This window comes from Antechinus flavipes, chromosome 2 (assembly GCF_016432865.1).
Source record: "Antechinus flavipes isolate AdamAnt ecotype Samford, QLD, Australia chromosome 2, AdamAnt_v2, whole genome shotgun sequence".
Lineage (NCBI taxonomy): Eukaryota > Metazoa > Chordata > Mammalia > Dasyuromorphia > Dasyuridae > Antechinus > Antechinus flavipes.
In genome coordinates this window covers 575,123,332-575,145,688 of record NC_067399.1, presented here as the reverse complement: position 1 = coordinate 575,145,688, position 22,357 = coordinate 575,123,332, and positions in this window count along the sequence as shown.

The following is a 22,357-nucleotide window of genomic DNA, read 5'->3' as shown; positions in this document are numbered from 1 at the left end:
ATTATGTTTATTTATCTCTGTATATCCCCCCCTCCCCATCTTCTCTATTATTGTAGAGTACCATCCTCCCAAACCCTTAGGCTGACAATGTAGAAGTCCCATTTGCCCCATCTAATCTATTATCCATATCTATCAACTTTACCTTTGCAAAATTCTTGGATACACCCCTTTCTCTTTCACTGCCCCCACCTTTGTGCTGGCGCTGATCACCTCATACCTGGACCATTGCAATAGTCTGCTGGTGAGTCTGTCAAGTCTTTTCTCACTTCAATATATCCTCTATTCATCTATCAGTAATTTTCCTAAAGTGTGGATCCAGTTATGCTATTACTGCCTCCAATAAACTCCAGTGGCTCCCAATTGCTTCCAAAATCAAATATAAAGTGTACCATTAGGCATTCAAAGCCCTTTATAACCTATCTCCTTCCAATTTTCTAGTCTTTATGATTCATGAATGAATCTTCTATTCAGGGACAATGGCTTCTTCCTTCCTGTTCCTTAAACCAGAAACTCCATCTCTCACCTCCCACATGCCTAAAATGTTCTTCCTTCTCATCTCAGTCTACTGTCTTTCCTGGCTTTCTTTATATTTCCATCATAAAAATCCCATTTTCTATAGGAAATGTTTTTCCCTCTCTTAATTATTTTCCATTTATCCTGAATATAGCTTGATTATACATTTTCTTCCCCATTTGATTGTGAGATCTTTGAAGGCAGGAACCTATTTTTTGTCTTTTTTAAAAAAAAATATCTCCAATGCTTAATACAGTGCCTGTCATATGGTAGACATAAATATTTATTGACTTGCAAATAAATAATAATGCATTTATACACATACTTTACACAACTCTTGTGTGATATTCCAAGAAATAATATGCTTTGAGCAAAAAATTAGTCCTCAAATTAGCATTTTTTAAACATGAACCTGTGTAAGTGCTATTAGGAAATTTAAATATTGCACATTTTAATTTATCCAATATTTTTCACTGCTGTTTTGCAGAGTTTAAATACTCCTATAGGATATAGTTCTTTGAAAATATTGCTAAACATAATTTATCTAATTTGTTAAGTAATGTATACATATATACATAATAATGAGTAAAATGATGAATAACATTGGAAGTATTTTTAAAAATACAAAGGAGACCAGTTGCCATATGTGTTTTAAATCATCACAATATTTTTTTTACTAATAATGATAAAGCCATACATTTATTGTAATTTTTTTTTTGCAGAAAATCTCTGAAACTTTTAGTATAATCCAATCACTGAAAAAAATAATTCACATATTTATTATTATGGTCACTTATTATTATTTGAAATACATAAATGATATATTATAACATTTCAGGAATAATGGAATAACAATTACAGGAATTCCTCAGAATTTCCAGAATTCTGATTTCTCATTCTCAATTCCTGAAAACTAAGATTTGTTGAAAATTGGAAAACAGTACCTAGTATTAGTTTCCCTCTTCATTTTTCTTATCTCTTTTCTTGCATTTTATTATTGAGTTTTTTGCATCATCACACCAGATTCTTCATATATATGCACATGTGTTTGTGTTCTACCCTTATTTGTTCATTTCAAATTAGAACAAATTTTATTTGATGCTTCCTCTCCCCTTCCTTTCTTCATTTTAATGTTTTTCATCTGACACACCTCATTCTGAAAATTAGTAAGTTTTACTGTTTTGTTCTTCTTTCTACATTAATGATTTCCCTTTAGCCTCCTTTTCCTTCCACTCTTAAAAAACCTATGAAATGAATTAATCAGCATCCAGGTTCTATTTTTTTTCTTAATTAACTCCCTCTATCTCCTTTGAATTCATTAAAATTCTGAGGGAGTATGTTTCTTTTCCCCTTATTGGAATGTTAGCCTTTCATCCTCACTATCATATAGCCCCTTATAATTGTTCAAATAAATTTACTTTTCTTAGTCTTGAGTCTTATGTTTATATATCAAAGTAGATCTTTTTATTAGAAATACTTGAAAGTCTTCTAATCAATTAAAGGTCATTTCCTTCCCTTCACTCTAAGATTATATTCAGTGATCAGGGCAAATTATTTTTGGTTAAAAGCCTTTAAATATTTTGCATTTGGAATATTGTATTATAGGATAGTTCTTTTGTAATAAAAGTTGCCAACTTTTGTGTAATCCTGACCATGGTTCCTTCATACCTGAATTCTTTCTGATTCTCTGCAATATTATTTCTTTGATCTGAAAGCTCTCGAGCATTCATTTTCTTGGGACTTTTCTGTTTTAGACTGCTTCCTCTTCTCCTCTCCCCTTCCCTCCCCTTCTTTCTACTCCCCTTCTTTCTCCTCTTCCTTCCTTCCTTTCTTCTTTCCTTCCTTCCTTCCTTCCTTTCTTCCTTCCTTCCTTCCTTCCTTCCTTCCTTCCTTCCTTCCTTCCTTCCTTCCTTCCTTCCTTCCTTCTTCCTTCCATTCTGCAATCAGCTGTTTTTTCTATCATTACTTTGCTTTCTGGTCTTTCAGCTCTGGGTTATATTAATTTATCATTTGTTACAATATAGTATTTAGATTTTTGAAAAAATAATGGTTTTCATGATATTTAATGATTCTTAAATTGTTTCCTTTGTTCTGTTTTCCAAGTCAGTTGTTTTGGATATTGTATAACTTACATTTTCTTCTACTTTTTTCAATCTTTTTGATTTTTTTCCTAATATTTCTTGTTATCTCATGGATTTATAGATTTCTGTTCGGCATATTTTCATTTTCAAACAATCTATTACTTGGTTAAGATCTATTGCTTTTAAGTCTAAGCTTTTTTACTCTTCTTTTAATTTTTTTCTCTGGAGAGTTTATTTCACTTTTCAAAGCTCTTTCTTCATTTCCTCTAGGTATTCATATATTCATGGAAAATTCATTTTTCTCCCCTTGAGTCTCTGTTCTTTATTTATTTAGTTACTTTTTCCTTTTAGATTGGATTTTGGGTATCTATGATTCCATGAAAATTTGTTATATTAGCCTGTTTTCTTCAGTTTACATATTTATTATAATGAGCAGACATCTTTTAAATTCTTCCTGTAAGTCTTAAGTCTGCTTTCGTGAAATACAGGAGAAACAGAAAATGTCTCCATATTTTATATTTTCTTTTTTGCTAAACATAAATGTAAATAAATATAAATAAAATAAAAAATTTGCATTAGGCCAGGCTTTCTAGTGATCTAATGGATCCTGTTTTGTCTTGATTTAGGTTACTTCAATTCCTATGTTGATGTCCATGGGGTGATAGACAGCTAGGTAGTGACATATATAAAATGCTGAGCCTGGAGCCGGGCTGATCTCAATTCAAATCTGATCTCATTTACTCACTGTTTGACTCTGGACAAGTAATTTAACCTCTGTTTGGCTTAGTTTTCTCAATTTAGTTCCTTCATGTTGTGAAGATCAAATGAGATGATATTTTAAAAGAACTTACTGTAGTTCCTGACCCACAAAAGACAATAAATATTTATTTCCTTCCTTTAAAGGTCTATGAAATTTAATGTGCTGATTTTTGCATTTTTGAATACAACCTAGAAATTTTGGAGACCCTAGACACCTAGCCCTAATTATGAGCAATATCATGCTCATTCAGGTCACTCTGTTCTTATTACTTCTAGACACAAAGCCTGGCAAGTTTCACATGTCTTTGCTCTGTGTCTCCTTGTGGTGGGAGCATTTTGGCTTGTTTTTCTGTGCTAGTGTTGGCTTTTTTGGTGGCCTTATTTTCTGTAGGTGTCTAGATGACTTTTTTGCTCATTTCTTGGGTGCATGAAGTAATTTGCTATGCTTTTTTATTGGATTCTTTGACCATTATTCAGATTGGAACAATTTTTAGGTTTTGTTGGTGTATAACAGGGAATATATATGTATAGAGGGAACTGGGCTGTCTTATTAAGGTAATGTTGGAAAAAACTCCTTTCCTCCAAACATGGGTTGAAATCCTTCCTTTTTTCTTAAGGTTCACCTTTTCCCAAAAACCTTCCTTGAGTATCTTTCTATTCCTCTCCCCCTTCCCTCCCCCGCCCCCATCCTAATAACTAGGATGGTCTTTTCCTCTCAAATTTCTCTTAATACTTTGCCTAGACCTCTCCTTTGTACTTATATTCTCAATTATCTGCATTAATATGTTATTCTCTTATTTTTCCTCACTCCCTATCCCACTATAAGATCATAAGTTCTTTGAGATCGAAGTGTGTGTAGTCTAGCACATTGTGTTGTACATATTAAGAACTTTAAAGAAAAAAAAAACAGTTTTGGTGAATTTGTTTTCTTTATTTAAACACTTCAGTATTAGGGAGTTCACTACTTCATAAAATCATCCATTCTGTTTTGTACAACTTTAATTACTAGAAAAAAAAGTTTTCTTATAATGAGCAGACATCTTTCTTGTAAATTCTACCTGTAAGTCTTAAGTCTGATTTTGTGAAATACAGAAGAAAAGGAAATATTCTCCATATTTCATATTTCCCCTGAATATCTTCTTCTTTCTAAATACAAATAATTCCTTTTTACAATTCTTTCTATGATTTTATTAATCATCCTTATACCCTTTTTTGGAAGTGCTCCAGTTTATAAATGCATACCCAAAATTCATGTTATCTTCTATTAGAGTTTTTGGTAACCTAATACCACAGATCTTTTTCTCTGTTTCAATCAGCATGACTCAGGATTCCAAAACAAGTATTATTATTTCATGTTTTTTATGAAGACATGCCAAATTTTGACAAATGATCTGAGTGTTTGTTGTGTTAAAAATAGTCTTTTACTCATGTGATTTTTTTTTTGTTATCCTATATAGTAAGTTTGTCTATATATCTAATGTGAATGCATTTATTTATAAATATTAATTCATCATGATTTGAACCATTTGTCAGATTGATAGAGACAAAGTGAAACAATTGAATCTAGTGCCCTGAGTAAAGGAGAGGTAGTGATTCACAAAGATGATTTAGCAATAGTTATAGAACATAACAAGATTTTTGAGAATGGGCCAATGAACATATAACTAAGGGGGAAAGCTTAAAGGGAATACATTTTCTTTATTCTGTCATAGAAAGCCCTCCAAATTCTGGTTCTCTAGTACTAAGATTCTCTCTCACAAATTCTGTTACAATCAAACCAGATCATTGGCTTGTCCCAAACCTGATGTGCTATCACTTGCTTCTATGTGTTTGTATAGATAGTGCTACCATCTACATCTGGAATACTTATTCTCATTTTCATCACTCAGGACTCATGGTTTCCATCAAAGTCATCTCTGGAACTATTTTCTGAAAGAAGTACACTTATCCCAGATAGATAGTGTTCTTTTTCTCTTCAATTTATCTTCTTTATTACTTAAGTTGTATATATACTGTACCCCACTTGATAGAATGTAAGTAAACTCCTCAAGGGAAAATAGCATTTGGCCTTTGTCTTTTTATCCTTAATGCCTAGCATAGTGCTTGGTAAAGAATAGGAACTTAATCAACTAGCACATATTATAATAAATAACATTATTATAATATAGAGCATCATTCTAGTAGTATGACATTATAATGAATGTTAATTGACTGAAAAAATTGTAAATTGATTTTACAGGATTTTAGAGGAACTTCTGAAAAAAAAAAGACCACTGGATTATCATGTTTGATTGCATCTTAACTCAAAGCTCAAACCTGAAAAAAATATGTTTCCCATTTTCTGTGACCAGGGGAACCAAAAGAGAAAGCTCATTTGGATTCAGATTTTCCTGATTTCCGACCCTGCACTCTATCCATTGTACCACCTAGCCATTCTTGCCTAGTTTTTACTAAATGTTGTTTATTGATCAAATAACTTGCTATTGAGGAGGAATATTGCAAAAATAAGGATCAAAAGTAGTGGTTCTGGATCATATTTCAGGAAGGTCACATTCCAAATTCTTGGGCATTAGTTTAAATGAAAGAAAAAGCACTGGATAGCCTGAATTTGGCATTTAACTTGAGGGTTATAATCAGATATGTTCAATTCATCAGCAATTATAGTGATGAATACAATGATTCACATTATATGTATACTGCAGTGCTTTTTGCTTTCAAAGAATTTACATAGATCTTATAGAAGTTAAAGGTAAAAAGAACCTTAAAGATCTTATAATCCAATCTCCTCATTTTAGGGATTAAAATTTGGACTCACTTTGTGACTTGACCAGAGTGATTTTGATGCCCAAATTTTCTCATTGATCAAGAACCTCAAGAAGTAAATTATAAGATTAAGCCTCAGTAAGCATAAGTGGCTTATCCAAAGGTTACCTAGTCTTAATTTTGGGTATTTTGCTTTCAAGTCCAATATTGATAGGGGTGATCATATATGATGGAGAGAAAAAAGGGGTATTCAACTCATTTGGCTTCTCTTTTCTCTGCTAAACAGAGTTATTTTTGAACTACAAAAGGAAAAATAAAAGATGTCTAAGATGGAATTGAAAATCCATGGTATATGAGAAGATAAGAGAGTACTCAATTATTGATAATGATTTAAAGTTACCAGAACTGAGGGAACTACAACTCAAAGTTCTGAAAGAACTGGCAAATGTAATTATTGTGTCACCATCAATGCTCACTGAAAAATCAATGAAAATGGTAAAGAATTTCAGTGCTAGAAAAGAGCAAATGTAACACACACATATATTTATATATATATAATCTATGTAAATACATTATAAATATATCTATGTGTGTATATGCATATAAACGTATAAATAATATGTATTGCCAAAACATCCACTGAAGAAAATAACTTCTTAAAAAAATTTATAATTGGCCAAATTGTAAAGAAAATACAAAAGCTAATTGGAGAAAGCAACTCTTTAAAAGTTAGAATTGCACAAGTGGAAGCTTATGACTATGAGATATCAAGAATCAATTAAAAAAATTCAAAAGAATAAAAAAAAGAAAAAAACGTAAAATACCTCAGTGGAAAAACAACTGGAAAAAAGATCTAAGAGGGACAGTGTCATAATTATTGAACTACCTGAAAGTCATATACAAAAGGATCTAGAAAGCATTTTTCAAGAAAAACTGCCCTTATATCCTAGATCTAGAGGGCAAAATAGGCATTGAAAAAAAATCTACAGATCACTTCAGGAAAGAAATTCCAAAAAAACCCTCTAAGGAATATTATAGCCAAATTTCAGAATTATAAGGTAAAGGAAAAAATACTACAAGTGGCCAGAAAGAAAGAATGCAAATAATGAAGAACCACAATCAAAATTACATAGGACTTAGCAGCCACAAGATTAAAAGACTGGGACTAAGAATCACCACCAAGTAAAATTAAGCATAATACATCAAGGAAAATGGTGATTCAATGAAAATAAATGATTTCAACTTTCATAAGAAGTAGACTCAATGTTAAGATTCAAGAAAAGCATCAACAAATAAAAGGAAAAAGAAAACAAAAGGGAGTGAATAGTACTAAATTGTTTACATCTTTACATGGGAAGATGAAAAAAAATTATATCACTAATAGCCTAGCTAAAAAGAATATTTATATATACATACATATACATATATGTATGTATGTATGTATATATAAACAGAGAATAGAAGTACAAGGTAGATTTGATGGAATGATGTAAAAATAAGTAAGAAATGAGAAAGAAGAGTACAGTAGGCATAGAAGGAAGGAGGAAGTAGAATGGAATAAACTATTTCATAAGAAGAAACTCAAGAGACCTATTATAGTAGAAGGGAAGATGGGAAGATGGACATTGGATAATGCTTGAACTTTACTCTCCTCAGTATTGGCTCAAAGAGGGAATAATATACATAATTATTGAAAGTAGAAATCCATCTTATCTGAAATTAAGTGGTAGGAAAGCAGATTAAGTAAAGATTTGGGAGGAGAACTGACAGAAGGCAAGGCAGTTTGGAGGACAGAAGGAAATACTATCAAGGAGGGAAAGGATGAAAGGAGAGGATAAACAGGAGGAAAAATAGGATGGAGGGAAATACACAGTAATCATACCTGTGAATGTGAATAGGATAAACTCTCCATAAGACAGAAGTGGATAGCAAAAGGGATCAAAAATGAGAATTCCACAATATGTTGTTTACCAAAAAAACACACTTGAAGCAGAGATACACATAGAGAGTAAAGGGACTGGAGCAGAATCTGTTATGCTTTAGTTGAAGAAAAAATAAAGCAGAGTTAGCAATCCTTATCTCAGACAAAGCAAAAGGAAAAGTAGACCTAATTAAAAGAGATAAGGAAGGAAATTACATCTCACTAAAAGATACTATAGACAATGAAGCAAACATTTATGCATTAAGTGTTATAGTATCCAAGTTCCTTTTTTTCTTTTTTAAAGACTTTTTTATAATAGCTTTTTATTTTTCAAAATACATACAAAGATAGTTTTCAACATTCATCATTGCAAAACCTTCTGTTACATATTTTCTCCCTCCTTCCTCACTTTGCCCCCCCCTAAGATAGCAAGTAATCCAATATAGGTCAAACGTGAATTCTTCTAAACATATTCCCATATTTATCATGCTGAACAAGAAAAATCAGATCAAAAAGGAAAAAATGAGAGAAAAAACAGGTAAGCAAACAATAACAGCAACAAAGGTGAAAATACTTTGTGATTCATTCAGTCCTCATAGTTCTCTCTCTGGATGCAGATATCTCTCTCCATCAATCACCTCACTGTTGAAACAATCCACATCCATTAGAACTGATCATCACATACTCTTCTTGCTTCTGTGTAAAATGTTCTCTTGGTTCTACTCACTTCACTTAGCATCAGTTCATGTAAGTTTCCCCAGGCTTTCCTGAAATCATCTTGCTGATCGTTTCTTATAGATCAATAATCCATTCCATTCATATATTATAACATATTTAGCAATTCCCCAACTGATGGGCATCTATTCAGTTTCCAGTTCCTTGTCACTACAAAAAAAGGTGTTACAAACATTTTTGCACATGTGGGTCTTTTTCCTTTTTTATGATCTCTTTGGGATACAGACCCAGGAGAAACACTGCTGGATAAAAAGGTAGCACCCAAATTCTTAAAGGAGAAGTAAAGTAAGTTGTAGAAAGAAATAGATAGCAATACTATACAAGCAGAGGACCTCAATTGTCCCTTCAAAGAACTCTATATATCTATATATCTAACCAGAACATAAACAAGAAACTAAGGAGATAAATAGAATTTTAGAAAAGTTAGATATCAGACCTTTGGAGAAAACTGAATTGGAACAGAAAGGAGCATACCTTTTTAAAGCAGCACATGGCATCTACACAAAAACTGACTATGTATTAGAACATAAACCCTTAAATTAAAATGTAAAAATGCAGAAATATTAAATGTTTTCTTTTCAGATAGCAATGAAATAAAAATTATCTTCCACAAAGGGTTAGATTAAAAATGAGTTGGAAACGAAATAATCTAATCCTAAAGCACAAGTGGGTCAAAGAACAAATCATAGAAACAATCAACAATGCAACCAAAACAAGGCTTAGTGGAAATTTTATTTCTCTAAATTCTTACATCAACACAATAGAAAATGAATAGATAAATGAATTAGGTATGCAACTAAAAAACACCAATAAACTAGAAAAAAACAAATTAAAAACCCCCAATTGAACACCAAATTGGAAATCTTGAAAATCAAAAGTGAGGTTAATAACATTGAAAGTAAAAAAGAAAAACCTTTTGAGCTAATAAATAATTTTAGAAGCTGGTTTTATGAAAAACGAAAACTAAGTAGATAAGCCATTTGGTTAATTTGATTAAAAAAAAAGAAGAAGAAAATCCAATATCCAGTATCAAAAATGAAAAGGGTGAAATCACTACCAATGGAGAAGAAATTAAAGCAATTTTTAGGAAATATCTTGCTCAATGATAAGTTCTTTCTATTACTCCTTATGAAGTCATTGATATAATTATCCTTTAAAAAATTTAGATGAAAATAACATTCTGTAAATAAATTAGGTATTTCTAAATATTCCTCTTTGTTATTATTAATAAGTCCTCATATTTATCTAAGACTTTACAACAGAGTTGGAGAACTCTTTTTTATGCCAATGGCGTAAAATAATATTCATATCATTCATGGTCCATATCAGCTTATAGAACTCAAACAGTGGGAGGTTGTAGCATCCAAATTTCAACTCATCATTATCTGCAGTTGATTATGAAAATAATTTCATGATTGTATATGGCCCAGGGGTTGACAGTTCTCCATACCTTTTTTACTATAACATGCTTTCTTCCTGTCTTTCTTCCCTAAAGTACGAGTCCAAAAATTATCTTTCCCCTTTTTACAAAGGAGAATACTATGGCTTCACCAAGTTCATATAATGAGAAACAGAAATATGATTCTATGTTAAGTCTTCTGGCTTTTGATCAATCATTCTTTCCATTACCATTATAATATTTTACATAATATCTGTGAAACTATGTGATTTTTACTTGTCATCCTCATGTTTAAGTTAATAATAACAATAACAATAATTATTAGCATATAGTATATTAAGGTTTGCAAATTAATTTACAAATATCTCATTTGATCTTAACAACAATGCTGGGAGATAGAAATTATTATTATTGTACTTTTATAACTGAGGATATTAAAATTTAAGGAAACTGAAGTTAAGTGATATACATATGAGTGTGTGTGAGTAGATTTGTCTTTGGACTTCCTTAACTATGTTCTTAAAAAAGAGTCTGAGATTCTGTTGAATCTAGATGTAATAATATGATAATGACCAACATATCTGTCAAAGCATATTTGGGGGGGGGTAAATGATGATTATTAATTCTATGTGCTGAATTTCTCCCACAGAGGACTGAGTTTTTATTGGGAAAATTATTTTAAAATCCTCATTTCTGTATTAGTCATTATCTCTTAGGACATCATTCATTATGTTCTAAGGTCAATCTGATAACAAAATGAATGCATAGAAAAATGAAGAGTAGAGTGGGTAATGTGCTCGATGCTATGTAAAGAAGAAGACACTATATACTATAATAATTCTTGTTGAGTGTTCCCCTTTCTCTCTCCCCCAATTAATTCAGGCTTAATTATACAGTGAAATGAGGTGTTAACTTTTCTACAGAGAGATAATTAACTGTGTCAAACAGGGTCAATTTGAGAATGATTGCTGTCTTCCTGCTATTACAATTTAAAAGTCAATAATTCATTTTGGCATAAAATACCTTTCCTAAGGGATTCCTATACTTTCACAGGCAACACAGTATGTTTTGAAATGGATGTCACCACAGTTCTCAGATCAAATGTCCAATTCCACATGTAACGCGTTTCAGAGTAAGGTATGGTATGGTGCAAAGCATCGTATTTTTGGATCTGGGAGGTCTGTGTTCTGCTTTTAGTCCTTCCTGTTGAGGCAAGTCATTTCTTACTTTGATCTCATTTTTCCTCACTTTTAAAAAAGTACATTGGATTGTAGTGATCACTAGTGTATCTTCCATTTCTGATAGTCTATGAATGTGTGACATATAACCATTCATTACAATACAAATAGTAATGGATTTCATCCTTCTAAGAAGTGAAGAATCAGACGAGGGGAAACTATTATGAATCTAATTATTTTCAACAAGATAAGATTGTATCCTGAAGAGGAAATAGTGGGAACTTTAAGGGAAAGTGCCTATTAACTGGTTCTGTCATTTTGGGTCAGTTAGTCTAGTTTAGGTGTATTGCAGAACTGGAGAAAGGAAAATTCATTAATTTTCAAAAAGGAAATGGAATATAGTCTGTTAACTATGAGTTGGTGAACTTGACTTTGATGCCTGATAAAATTCTGTAATGTATTAAAAGGATTGTGGGTAAGCTTTTAGAAAAGTAAGCAATGATTACTTAGTTATCAGCATAGAAAAAAAAAAAAGATCATGACAGAATAACCTCATTTTTTAATAGGGTTACTAAGACTGGAAGATTAAAGGAAATCCCTAAATATATTTGACAGTTTCTCATGCTATTTTTGCATGAGAATTTTGAGAGAAGATTGATAGATGTGGTTGATCTGGAATTGTGTTTATGCACAATTAAATAGATTTAGAGCTAGGTGAGTGACAAAACCCAAAGTCAAGTCACACAAGTTTGGAAGAAGGTTTGCCCTAATGGATTTGTATTGTTTAGAGCTGTTATGAACCCCTAAGATAAAGGTGATATGCTTATAGAATTTTCATATGACACAAAGCTATGAGGGATAACTAATACATTAAACAAAAAAGCCAGAATTCAAATGGATCTTGATAGGTTAGATCACTGAGATGAACATAACAAGATGAAGTTTAGTAAATGTAGCTTTTCATTTGAGATGAAAAATTGTAGCATGAGGATGGAAGTGTGAGTATTATGCACTATGTTTGTTTCAAATGGTATCTGTGGGCTCAATGGAAGTTAACAGAATGATAGAACAGCTGAGAAATGTAATGCTATCTGAGACTGCATTATTTAGTATATAATGCCAGAAAGATTATTGCCCTGTCATACTCTACTCTGGTCAGACCCTTTCTAGAGAATTTTGTATCACAATTTAGGATTGGCATTGGATGCTAAAGGACCTAAAACTCCTTCCATATTATGGTCTGTTGAAGGAATTGGGGAGGGTGTAGTCTGGAGAAAAGAAGTTTTAGTGGAAGGACACATGATAACTATCCTTAAAGGTTGGAAGAAAGATTATAGATTTATAGAAGAGAGATCAAATTTGTTCTGCATGAGAACAGAGGGTATAAAGAGCAATGAGTGGAATAATGAAGGAATGAATTAAAAAAAAAACCTTTAAAGTACTATAGATACAAATAGAGAAAGAAGAAAGTGTCTGTTCTCAAGGATATCTTAGGAAAACAATACATAGATAGTTCAATTATAGAGCAGATGAAAGTCCTGGCGATTCTAGACTTATGAATCTGATGGCAAGGCCTAATATTCCTTAAGATAAATTAGGGGGAGAGGCAGAGGCAAATTTAGTTTCAATTGAAGGAAAAACTTTCTAAACAGCAGACCTATGGACAAATGGGATAGACTGATTCAGAAGGTATAGACTTTCCACCTCTTGCAGAATTCTTAGTCAAGAGATCCCTTGATGAGGATTCTCATCACTGGATGGGGATATTTTAGAGAGGATTTTTGTTCAAGTACAAATTGTTTGGGATAACCTCTAAAGCCCTTCTTCCAACCTTTAGATTCTATGATTTGGTGCAATGGAATTTAGCAAGGGTTGTATTTTATTTTTATTTTTCAGATTACCTTAATATTTATTATACCACAGTTTAAATAATTAAACAATTTAATAGAATCCTTAATCAATTATAAAATAATTTTATGTGATTTTAATCTTCCCATCTAAGTACCTAGTGGTGAATTAAATATCTTTCTCTTAAAGATATTCAATAAAAATCCTATTAAAGCAATATAATGCAATAAAAATCTAAGTCAGATCTAGAAAACCTTATGAGCTCATAACTCAATAATTTTATGCAGAATTAGGGGCATGAATTTCTTTAGAGAACCATGGGAACAACATTATAAGGCCATCAAGATTCAATTTACCAGAAATAGAGAAATTTGATTTTTGTTATCCTGATCACCACTATTTAGCCATAATTTTTAAAAAACAAAAGCTTAAAAATAAAAACTAAAATCTTAGCCAATTGTTAATTTTCAGAAAAAAACATAATGTTTGTGTTTGGATTCAGTTTGAATGTCTTTTATTCTTAATCCTAACATTCCCCATTATAATTTCTATAATGTGTGTCCAAACATTCTTGTCTCATTTAAATTAAGACAATCATTCAGATTAAAGCTATTTCTCTCTATTCACAGCATGTGTGTGTGTGTGTGTGTGTGTGTGTGTGTAGATGGTGTGATTATGTGTATGTGTGTCCAACAAAGAAATAGAAAGGATGATCAATGTATTGTTCTTACCTACAGAGAAATTCTGAAAAGAAAGCTGGCAAAATGCTGTCCCATTAAATCAATGAGTATTCAAGAGAAAAATATCATTTTTTAATTTAGTTATCAGTTAAGTGAAATTATGTAGTCTTTGGTGAGGGCAGGGTTTGCAATGCTTCAACCACTGGCAATGAAGCAGGACTTTCATTTCTTTCCTGTACCTAATTTTTTGGATTATCCAGTCCTGAGATAGAGAACACAGACTGTTCTTTTTCATCTGTAGGAGTATGAAATTGTTACCCTCATTTTTACAATTGAGGAAATTACAGCAAACAGGTAAAGTGATTTGTGTAGGGTCACATAGCTAGTAAGTTCCTGAGGTTGGCTTTGAAGTCAGCTTTTCCTGACTTCAGGCTCAGAGAGCTAGCAATTGTTCCACATAATGACATTCTTTCCAGCCCATAAAACAATCTTAATTATTTTCAGCTTGATATCTAAGACAAGTATTGTAACACAAAAAATGGGCCCTTTGATTTCTCCACTGCACCATCACCTAAACACTGCACCCGTTTGCAATCCATGATTATTTGTTCTACTTCTTGAGGGAGACATCTTTCTTCCAGTCAATCTTTTCTCCATCCTCCATGAGTAGTACATTGATAATTAACTAGGTTTTGAATAGAAACCTTGCTTCATATATAGAACAATGGTGAAGTGGTTATACAAACATATCTAGGAGATATTATAGATTTGGTTCCAGACCATCACAATAAAGAAAATCTCACAATAGAGCAAATCACATGAATTTTTTTATGTCCCAGTGCATCTATAAGTTATATTTATACTATATTGTAGTATATTAAATGAACAATAATATTATATCTAAAAAAAGCACATACCTTAATTGAAAATATTTTGTTGCTAAAAAGAATGCTAACCATCATCTAAGTCTTCAGTGAATCATAGTAGTTTTGCTGGTGGAGGATCTTACCTTGGCATTTATGGTTTCTGACTGATTGAGGTGGTGGTTGTGGAAGGATGAGGTAGATGACAAAAAGACAACAATGATGTTTGCCATGTCAACTGACTCTTCCTTTCATGAAAGATTTCTCTGTAGCATATGATGCACTTTGATAGCATTATATCCACAGTAGAGCTTCTTTAAAAATTGGAGTCAATCCTCTCAAACCCTGCTGCTGCTTTATCAGCTAAATTTATTTAATATTCTTCAATATGTTATGTCTCAAGGAATAGAGAAGCCCAAGGAGAGTGTGAGAGACAGGGGAATGGTTGGTTGATGAAGCAGTCAGCATACATACAACATTTATCAATTAAATTTGCTGTCTTATATGAATATGTTTTGTGGTGTCCAAAACAATTACAATAGCAACATCAAAGATAAGTGAGGACAGATCGCCATTACAGATATAATAAAATGATTGAAAACATTTTAAATATTGTGTGAATTACAAAAATGTGATGCAGAGACATGATGTGAACATATGCTGCTGGAAAAAATAGTGCCAATACTCTTGTTCAATATAAAATTGTCACAGACATCCAATCTGTAAAAACAAAAACAAAAAACAAAAAAAACCAAACCCTCAATGTCTGTGAAGTGCAATAAAGCAAAGTACTATAAGATAAAGTATGCAGTACTAATATTTTTAAACTCATATGGTATAGTAGAGCAGAATGAATGTAAGAATAAATGAATTTTAGAACTGGAAGGGATCTTTCTGATCATTTATTCCAACCCACAGAATAAAATAACTTATCAATATTTTGCCAGTAATAAGTAGCACATCTAGCATTCAAATTTACTTCTGATTCTAAATCATGAGCTCTTTTTAGTTATGTTCTATTAGACTAAGAGTTAGAAGTTAGATTCTAATCTCAGTTCCAACCACTTACTTTAAAGGGAAACGCAGACAGATTTCTTAGTTCTTTAGAATCACATCTTCCTTTCCTCTGAAATGGAAATGATAATCCCTATTTTACCTATATTATGTTTTTTTTTTTTTTTTGTGAAAATCAAATGAGATAAAGAATGTATCCTTGAGAAGTATCATGCATGTGTTGGAAATTTTTACAATGCAATTAATTGAGCCTGGCAATACATTTTGAGTAAGCAAACTATAGTAGATAGTTTGTCCAGATAGAAGATGCACCTAAAAGAGAAGGTAGCCTTTTGTATAGAATGGGACTGCTGAATTGTCAAAGCTTTGTACTTGCAAACAATGCCATTCTTCACCAAAGAGTGTTTAGCCTGTAATTGATAGTGTCAAATTGTTTTAGAGAATGTGGGAAATGAGCTTCAACAAGCTAAAAGATTGTAGCAAAGCAGGAAGAGGAGCAGCTATGTGGTTCAGGGCGTAGAAGGCTGGTCTTGTAGTCAAATGACCTGAGTTCAAAACTGACCTGAGACACGAGGTAGGTGACCCTGGAAAGTCATACTTAGTCCTATTTGCCTCAGTAAATGTAAAATGAAGTGCAAAGGGAAATAGCAAACTATTCCAGTATCTTTGCCATGAGAACGCCACATAGTTTATAAAGAGTAGGACAAAACTAATTGACTTGATGATAATAACAGGGAGAAAGTGGAGTAATAAATTAGATTGGAAGCAATTAAAAACAACATGATTTAGATTTTCCATTTCTGGAACAGTTCCCCAATACCCACACTAGGTACTAAGCCTTTTTTTCAGGTTCTACCCTTGGTCAGTTTTATTCCTTGATGGAATCATTATATAATTCTCTCTCATAGCATAAAAGGACCTAATAAATTTTTGGAGGTTTTCTTACATTATACAATCATTAACCTTTGTCCAGAAAATGATAGAACAACATATTAGGATCTTATCCCAAATATTGCCAATCATGACACTTAGAAAGCTCGAAGCAGAAAAAAAATAATCACAGGTTGAAGAGAATAAACATTGTTCCCAGCAGAACTGATGGAAAAGCCAACATTCTCCAAAAGAGCAAACCCTTCTTGTAGAATTGGAGAGCTCAGATTATTTGTGGTCCTGCATCAGGTCTGACCTTTTAGCAGGAGATGCCTTTTCTTTTTCCCAGACCCTGGTGGTGACTGTCATGCTCTAATGGTTATCAATAAGTGATATCTGCTCTCTCCCCTCTAGCATGGATAATTTCTTTGGGCTTTTGCCAAACCATGTAGTTTCTTCATGTTGTTGTATCTATAGTTCTCTGAAGCCTCCAGCAGAGGATGTGATTAATCCTTATAAGGAAAAAATCTCTCTGGATTAGGGGAGAATTAGAACCACAGAGACCATCTAGTTCACCTCCCTCATCCCTCATTTTATGGACAAGTGAACTGGGGCTTGCTCAGGAATTGCTCAGGAAGTTTTACTTCCTGATGAGAGATGAGAACTTTTGATTCTTTACGTCAAAGTTATTTTAAATTTGTATCTCTTTAATGATGAACATTTTCAATTTATTATTAAAAGCATATATTTCTTTCTTTCTTTTTTTTTAATCCTCTCTTCTCTCTTTGGTTAATGATCTATTATGGATTGGGAGCTACCTTTGTGAATTAGTTTTAGGTATCTACTGATCTGACAGTTTGTCATAATTTTCCCCAATATATTTCTTTATAGTTATAATATTTTCTTTCAGGAATTAATTATTTAATGTAATCAAGCACCTCTATCTTATTTCTAATAATTTTTGTATTAATAATTTTATAAGAAAAGATTTTCTTTGTTATTATAAAAAAAGTTTGATGTTTTTCAATGTGTTAAAGTTTCTTATCCACTTGGAATTTATTGATAAAATAATGCAAGAAATTGGACTAAATTCACAACCTGCCAAATTGCCAACTGGTTTTCCTAAGTACTTTTATTGAGTGGTGAGCTATTTCCCACATTTTTATTTTCTCTGGGCTTACCAAATAAGAGTCTACTAGATACATTTGGTTATATGCTTTGTGTAGCTATTCTGTTCTACCAGTTTCTGTCTATTTTTGCTTTTCAAAGTCTCTTCTTACTCTGCCATGTTCAAATTAGGAATTTAGGGTAAAGTGGAAGCAAACACAAAGATTTTGGGCTCTGAAGATAAATTTGCTTCTAGTGACTGACTTAAGCAATACAAAGTAGGGCAGACAAATTAATGTGTTTGCTAGATTCTAATACAAACTTCAGATAAAAGAGTGTGTATGAGAGAGTATATGCTTACATAAACTATTTATGCAAGAGTAATATACATATATATTCAATATTAATTGCAATTCTTTAGATCAAAGCATCAGATTACCTTATTTATTATAGGAAACCAAAAAGTAATAATGTTCAAAATGGAGATCAAGAGACAGAAGCAGTGTTGTCTAGGGAGCAAATAAGAGGCAGAAGCTTTAGACTTCAGGTAGGAGATAGTTTCAGAGGTGTGCAGACTGATCTGGGAGAGGTTGATGTAGGAGCATCTAAAAATCAATTGCTGTTAAAACACAAGATACGAGGCAGTTAAATGGTGTAGTAGATAGAGCACTGGCCTGAAGTGAGGATGATCTGAGTTCAAATTTGGTCTCAGACACTTAACACTTACTAGCTGTGTGACCTTAAGTAAGTTACTTAATCCCAATTGCTTTGGAAAAAATAAAAATAAAAAATTCCCCAGCTATGATTTGGCTTTTTCATGGTTATTGTGGGGAAGCTGGGTATGGTGCATAGAATATCTAGTTAGGGTCAGGAAGCCTGAATTTAAGTTCTGTTTCAAACACTTTTTAGATGTGTGATCATAGCTTTAAGATTTGCAAAATGCTTTACAAATAGTATCCCATTTTATCTTCATGACAATACTGGGAGATAGTGTTATTGGTCCCATTTTACAGTTGAGGCAATAAAGCAGAAATTAAGTGACTTACCTAGGGTCACACAAATAGTGTCTGAAGATGAACTGAACCCAAGTCTTCCTTCACCTTTCTGAATCTTAATTTTCTCATCTATAAAATGAGAATAATGATTGTAATATCTACTTAATAAGGTTCTTACTAGATTCACATGAGATAATTATATAAAATGCTTTGTAAACCTTAAAGTACTATATATTTGTCAACTCCTGTTATTGTTCCAAAACACTTTCACCTTCCACCAAATCTCAGCATACAGGAATCCTATTTGATGTATGATTGTGAGTGACAAGCACTTCTGACAGATGTTGGGGGAAGGAGGGAAAAACTACATGCATTCATTTTAAAAAATTGCATAGAATCACATAATGTTAAAAGTTGGATTGGGCTCTAAAAATGTCCAACCTTTTCATTTTGTGGATATGTTTTATAACCTTCTACTTTATCACTTTAGTGAGGCTACTCTCAATGAGTTGGGTTTTTTTTTTTTTTTTTTTTTTTTTTTGCTGATAATCTTGGGTTTTCTAAGTCAACCATCACATTTTATGCATATAGGGATGATTGTTTCTTCTTTTCTATATAACATTATCAGACTATGGCACACATCTTTTAAGCCCTCTCCCCTAATTTATGAGATATCTACTGAGAAATTATAAGTAATCTGAAAAGCAATATTCTAAGACTTCACATTCCACATCAACACATTTGAGTTTTAGTGCTGTTTTCTGCTCGATTATTATAGCACACACACACACACACGACATATACATATACATATATACATATATATGTAGTATTTTGTTGTATTTCTTCATTTATTGGATCGTAGTGTCACAACTGAAAGGGATCTGAGAGATCATCTAGTCTATTTCTTTTGTTTTACAGACAAGGAAATTGAGGCTCAGAAAGGGGGAAACAATTTTCCTTCATGATATAGTAGTAAGGTTCTGGCCAAGTGGTGACTAGAACCTAGAGTTCCTGATTCTCAAGAGCAGTACTTTCACTTCCTCTGACATTCAGCCTAATTTCAGAATTCTACATCTATTCTTGGATGTATCTTTAAAATATTTGCTGTGGGTTCTGTGAGAACTTATGCTTTCTCTCCTAGTAATAATTTGTTTTTCTAAGAACTGAAGGTAAGTACTGACTTGGAAAAAATAAAGAACTAAAAAAGAAATAGGTGGAATGTATACAGCTAAAATAAATTACTATCAGAGGAACTAATGGTGAGAATAATTGAGAATAGTTAGCCTTGCTAAAAGCATATAGTAGCCCCCATATACATACATATATCCTGCCAATTAAAATGAATTTATGTGTTCTATTTTGAGATGTAGATGCCCTTCAGATTATTCTATTGATCACTCATTAATATGAATTACTTTGATCAGGTAATCAATTCAAATATTTAGCTGAGAATAGTACTCAATAAACAGATGTTTGATTAATGAGGGCAATATGGAGGAGCAATTGTGGGAAATGAAGAGTTATTCTAAGGTTCTAAGGTGTGAGAAGGCTTTCTACTTCTAGAGGGCAGCATGAAAGCACTGGCACAGGAGGACAGAGAGTAGAAAGCACAAACTGAAAGAAAGACTGAGAAAGCATATAGCACAGTGTCAAAATCGTATTGTATGTAAATGGCATAGAATTGACAGTATGAATTAAAGTATCAGGACATGTTTAGAAATCTACACCATGTCAACAAGAATTTACTAAGCTCTTATTATGTGCCAAGCCCTGGGCTAAACTCTGGGGATACAAACGAAGACAAAAAATAGTCCTGGCACCCAAGGAGTTCATTGGGTAATGAAGGAAACTATGCAAACAACTATGTATAATTGAGATATAAACTGCATTAATTATTGATAATTGGCAGAGGGAAGTCCCTAAGATTAAGGGGGAGAGAATTTTGAGGAACGTGGATAGTTGACTAGAACATTTATTGAAGAATCATAAGGAAAAGATATATGACACAAGAACTAAATAAAAACAATTCTAAGAAGATTTAAAAGTATTAGATATAAATATATAAATAATGCTAGTTATAATAATAGCTAGTATTTCTATAGCTCTTTAAAATTTGCAAAGTGCTTCACATGAGCCATCTCATTTGATCCTTATAAAAACCTTATAAGGTAAGTGCTATGGTTTATTACCATTTTACAGATGAAGAAGCTGAGGTAAGTTAAATGACTTTTCCAGGGTTATAACCATGGCCAGTAAATATTCAAGGAAGAGTTAGACATCAGCTCTTCCTGACTCTAAGTCTAACACACCATCAACTACTTTTTATTTAGATACTGTAAGCTAAAGTAAAAATGCATAGTTATATATTTTTCCTCTTAAAAATAGTTAGTTGATAACTTTTTTTTACTTTGTCCAAGTTCCTCCACATAATCCTCCTTTTAGAGAGCCATCCCATATAACAACTAAAATTATTTTTTTAAAAAGAAAAAAGAGGAAGAAGAGAAAAATATTTCTCAAAATTAATCAACACATCAAAAAAATCTGAATATGTATTCAATTTGCCACCCCTGTGGACCTTTAACATCTGCAAAGGAATAGAATGGAGATGCCTTCTCATATCTCTTTTTTGCAATCATGCTTTTTCTTGTAATTTTGTATTTTTTTTTTTGCTTGTTTGGTGGTAGTTCTTTCTGTTTATATTGTTGTAGTCATTGTACATATTGTTTTCTTGAGTTTTACTTGGGTCTGCATCAGTTCCTGTAGATATCTCTATGCTTCTTTGAATTTATTATATTTTATGTTTCTCATAGAACAGAACTATTCCATTGTATGTATGTACTATAATTTATTTAGCTATCTCTCATTTGATAGGGGATTAATATCTTTCCAGTTCTTTGATATCATAAAATGTGTTATCTCCTTGGAGTACATGCTTAGTTTTGGAATCCCTGGGTCAAAGGGTATTTTCATCACTTAATTTGCATGATTCCTAATCGTTTTTCAAAATTGTTATATTATTTATGGCTTCACTAACAATGCACTAGTATGTCTATCTTTCTTTTTCTTTTTCTTTTTTTAAATTTCATCTTATTTATTTATTTATTCATTCATTCATTTATTTATTTGTTTGTTTGTTTGTTTGTTTGTTTATTTATAATAACTTTTTATTGACAGAACCCATGCCAGGGTAATTTTTTTACAACATTATCCCTTGCACTCGCTTCTGTTCCGATTTTTCCCCTCCCTCCCTCCACCCCCTCCCCTAGATGACAAGCAGTCCTATATATGTTAAATATGTTGCGGCATATCCTAGATACAATATATGTTTGCAGAACCGAACAGTTTTCTTGTTGCACAGGAAGAATTGGATTCAGAAGGTAAAAATAACCCAGGAAGAAAAACAAAAATGCAAATACTTTACATTCATTTCCCAGTGTTCTTTCTTTGGGTGTAATTGCTTCTGTTCATCATTTATCAATTGAAACGAAGTTAGGTCTCTTTGTCAAAGAAATCCACTTCCATCAGAATACATCCTCATACAGTATCGTTGTTGAAGTGTATAATGATCTCCTGGTTCTGCTCATTTCACTTAGCATCAGTTCATGTAAGTCTCTCCAAGCCTCTCTGT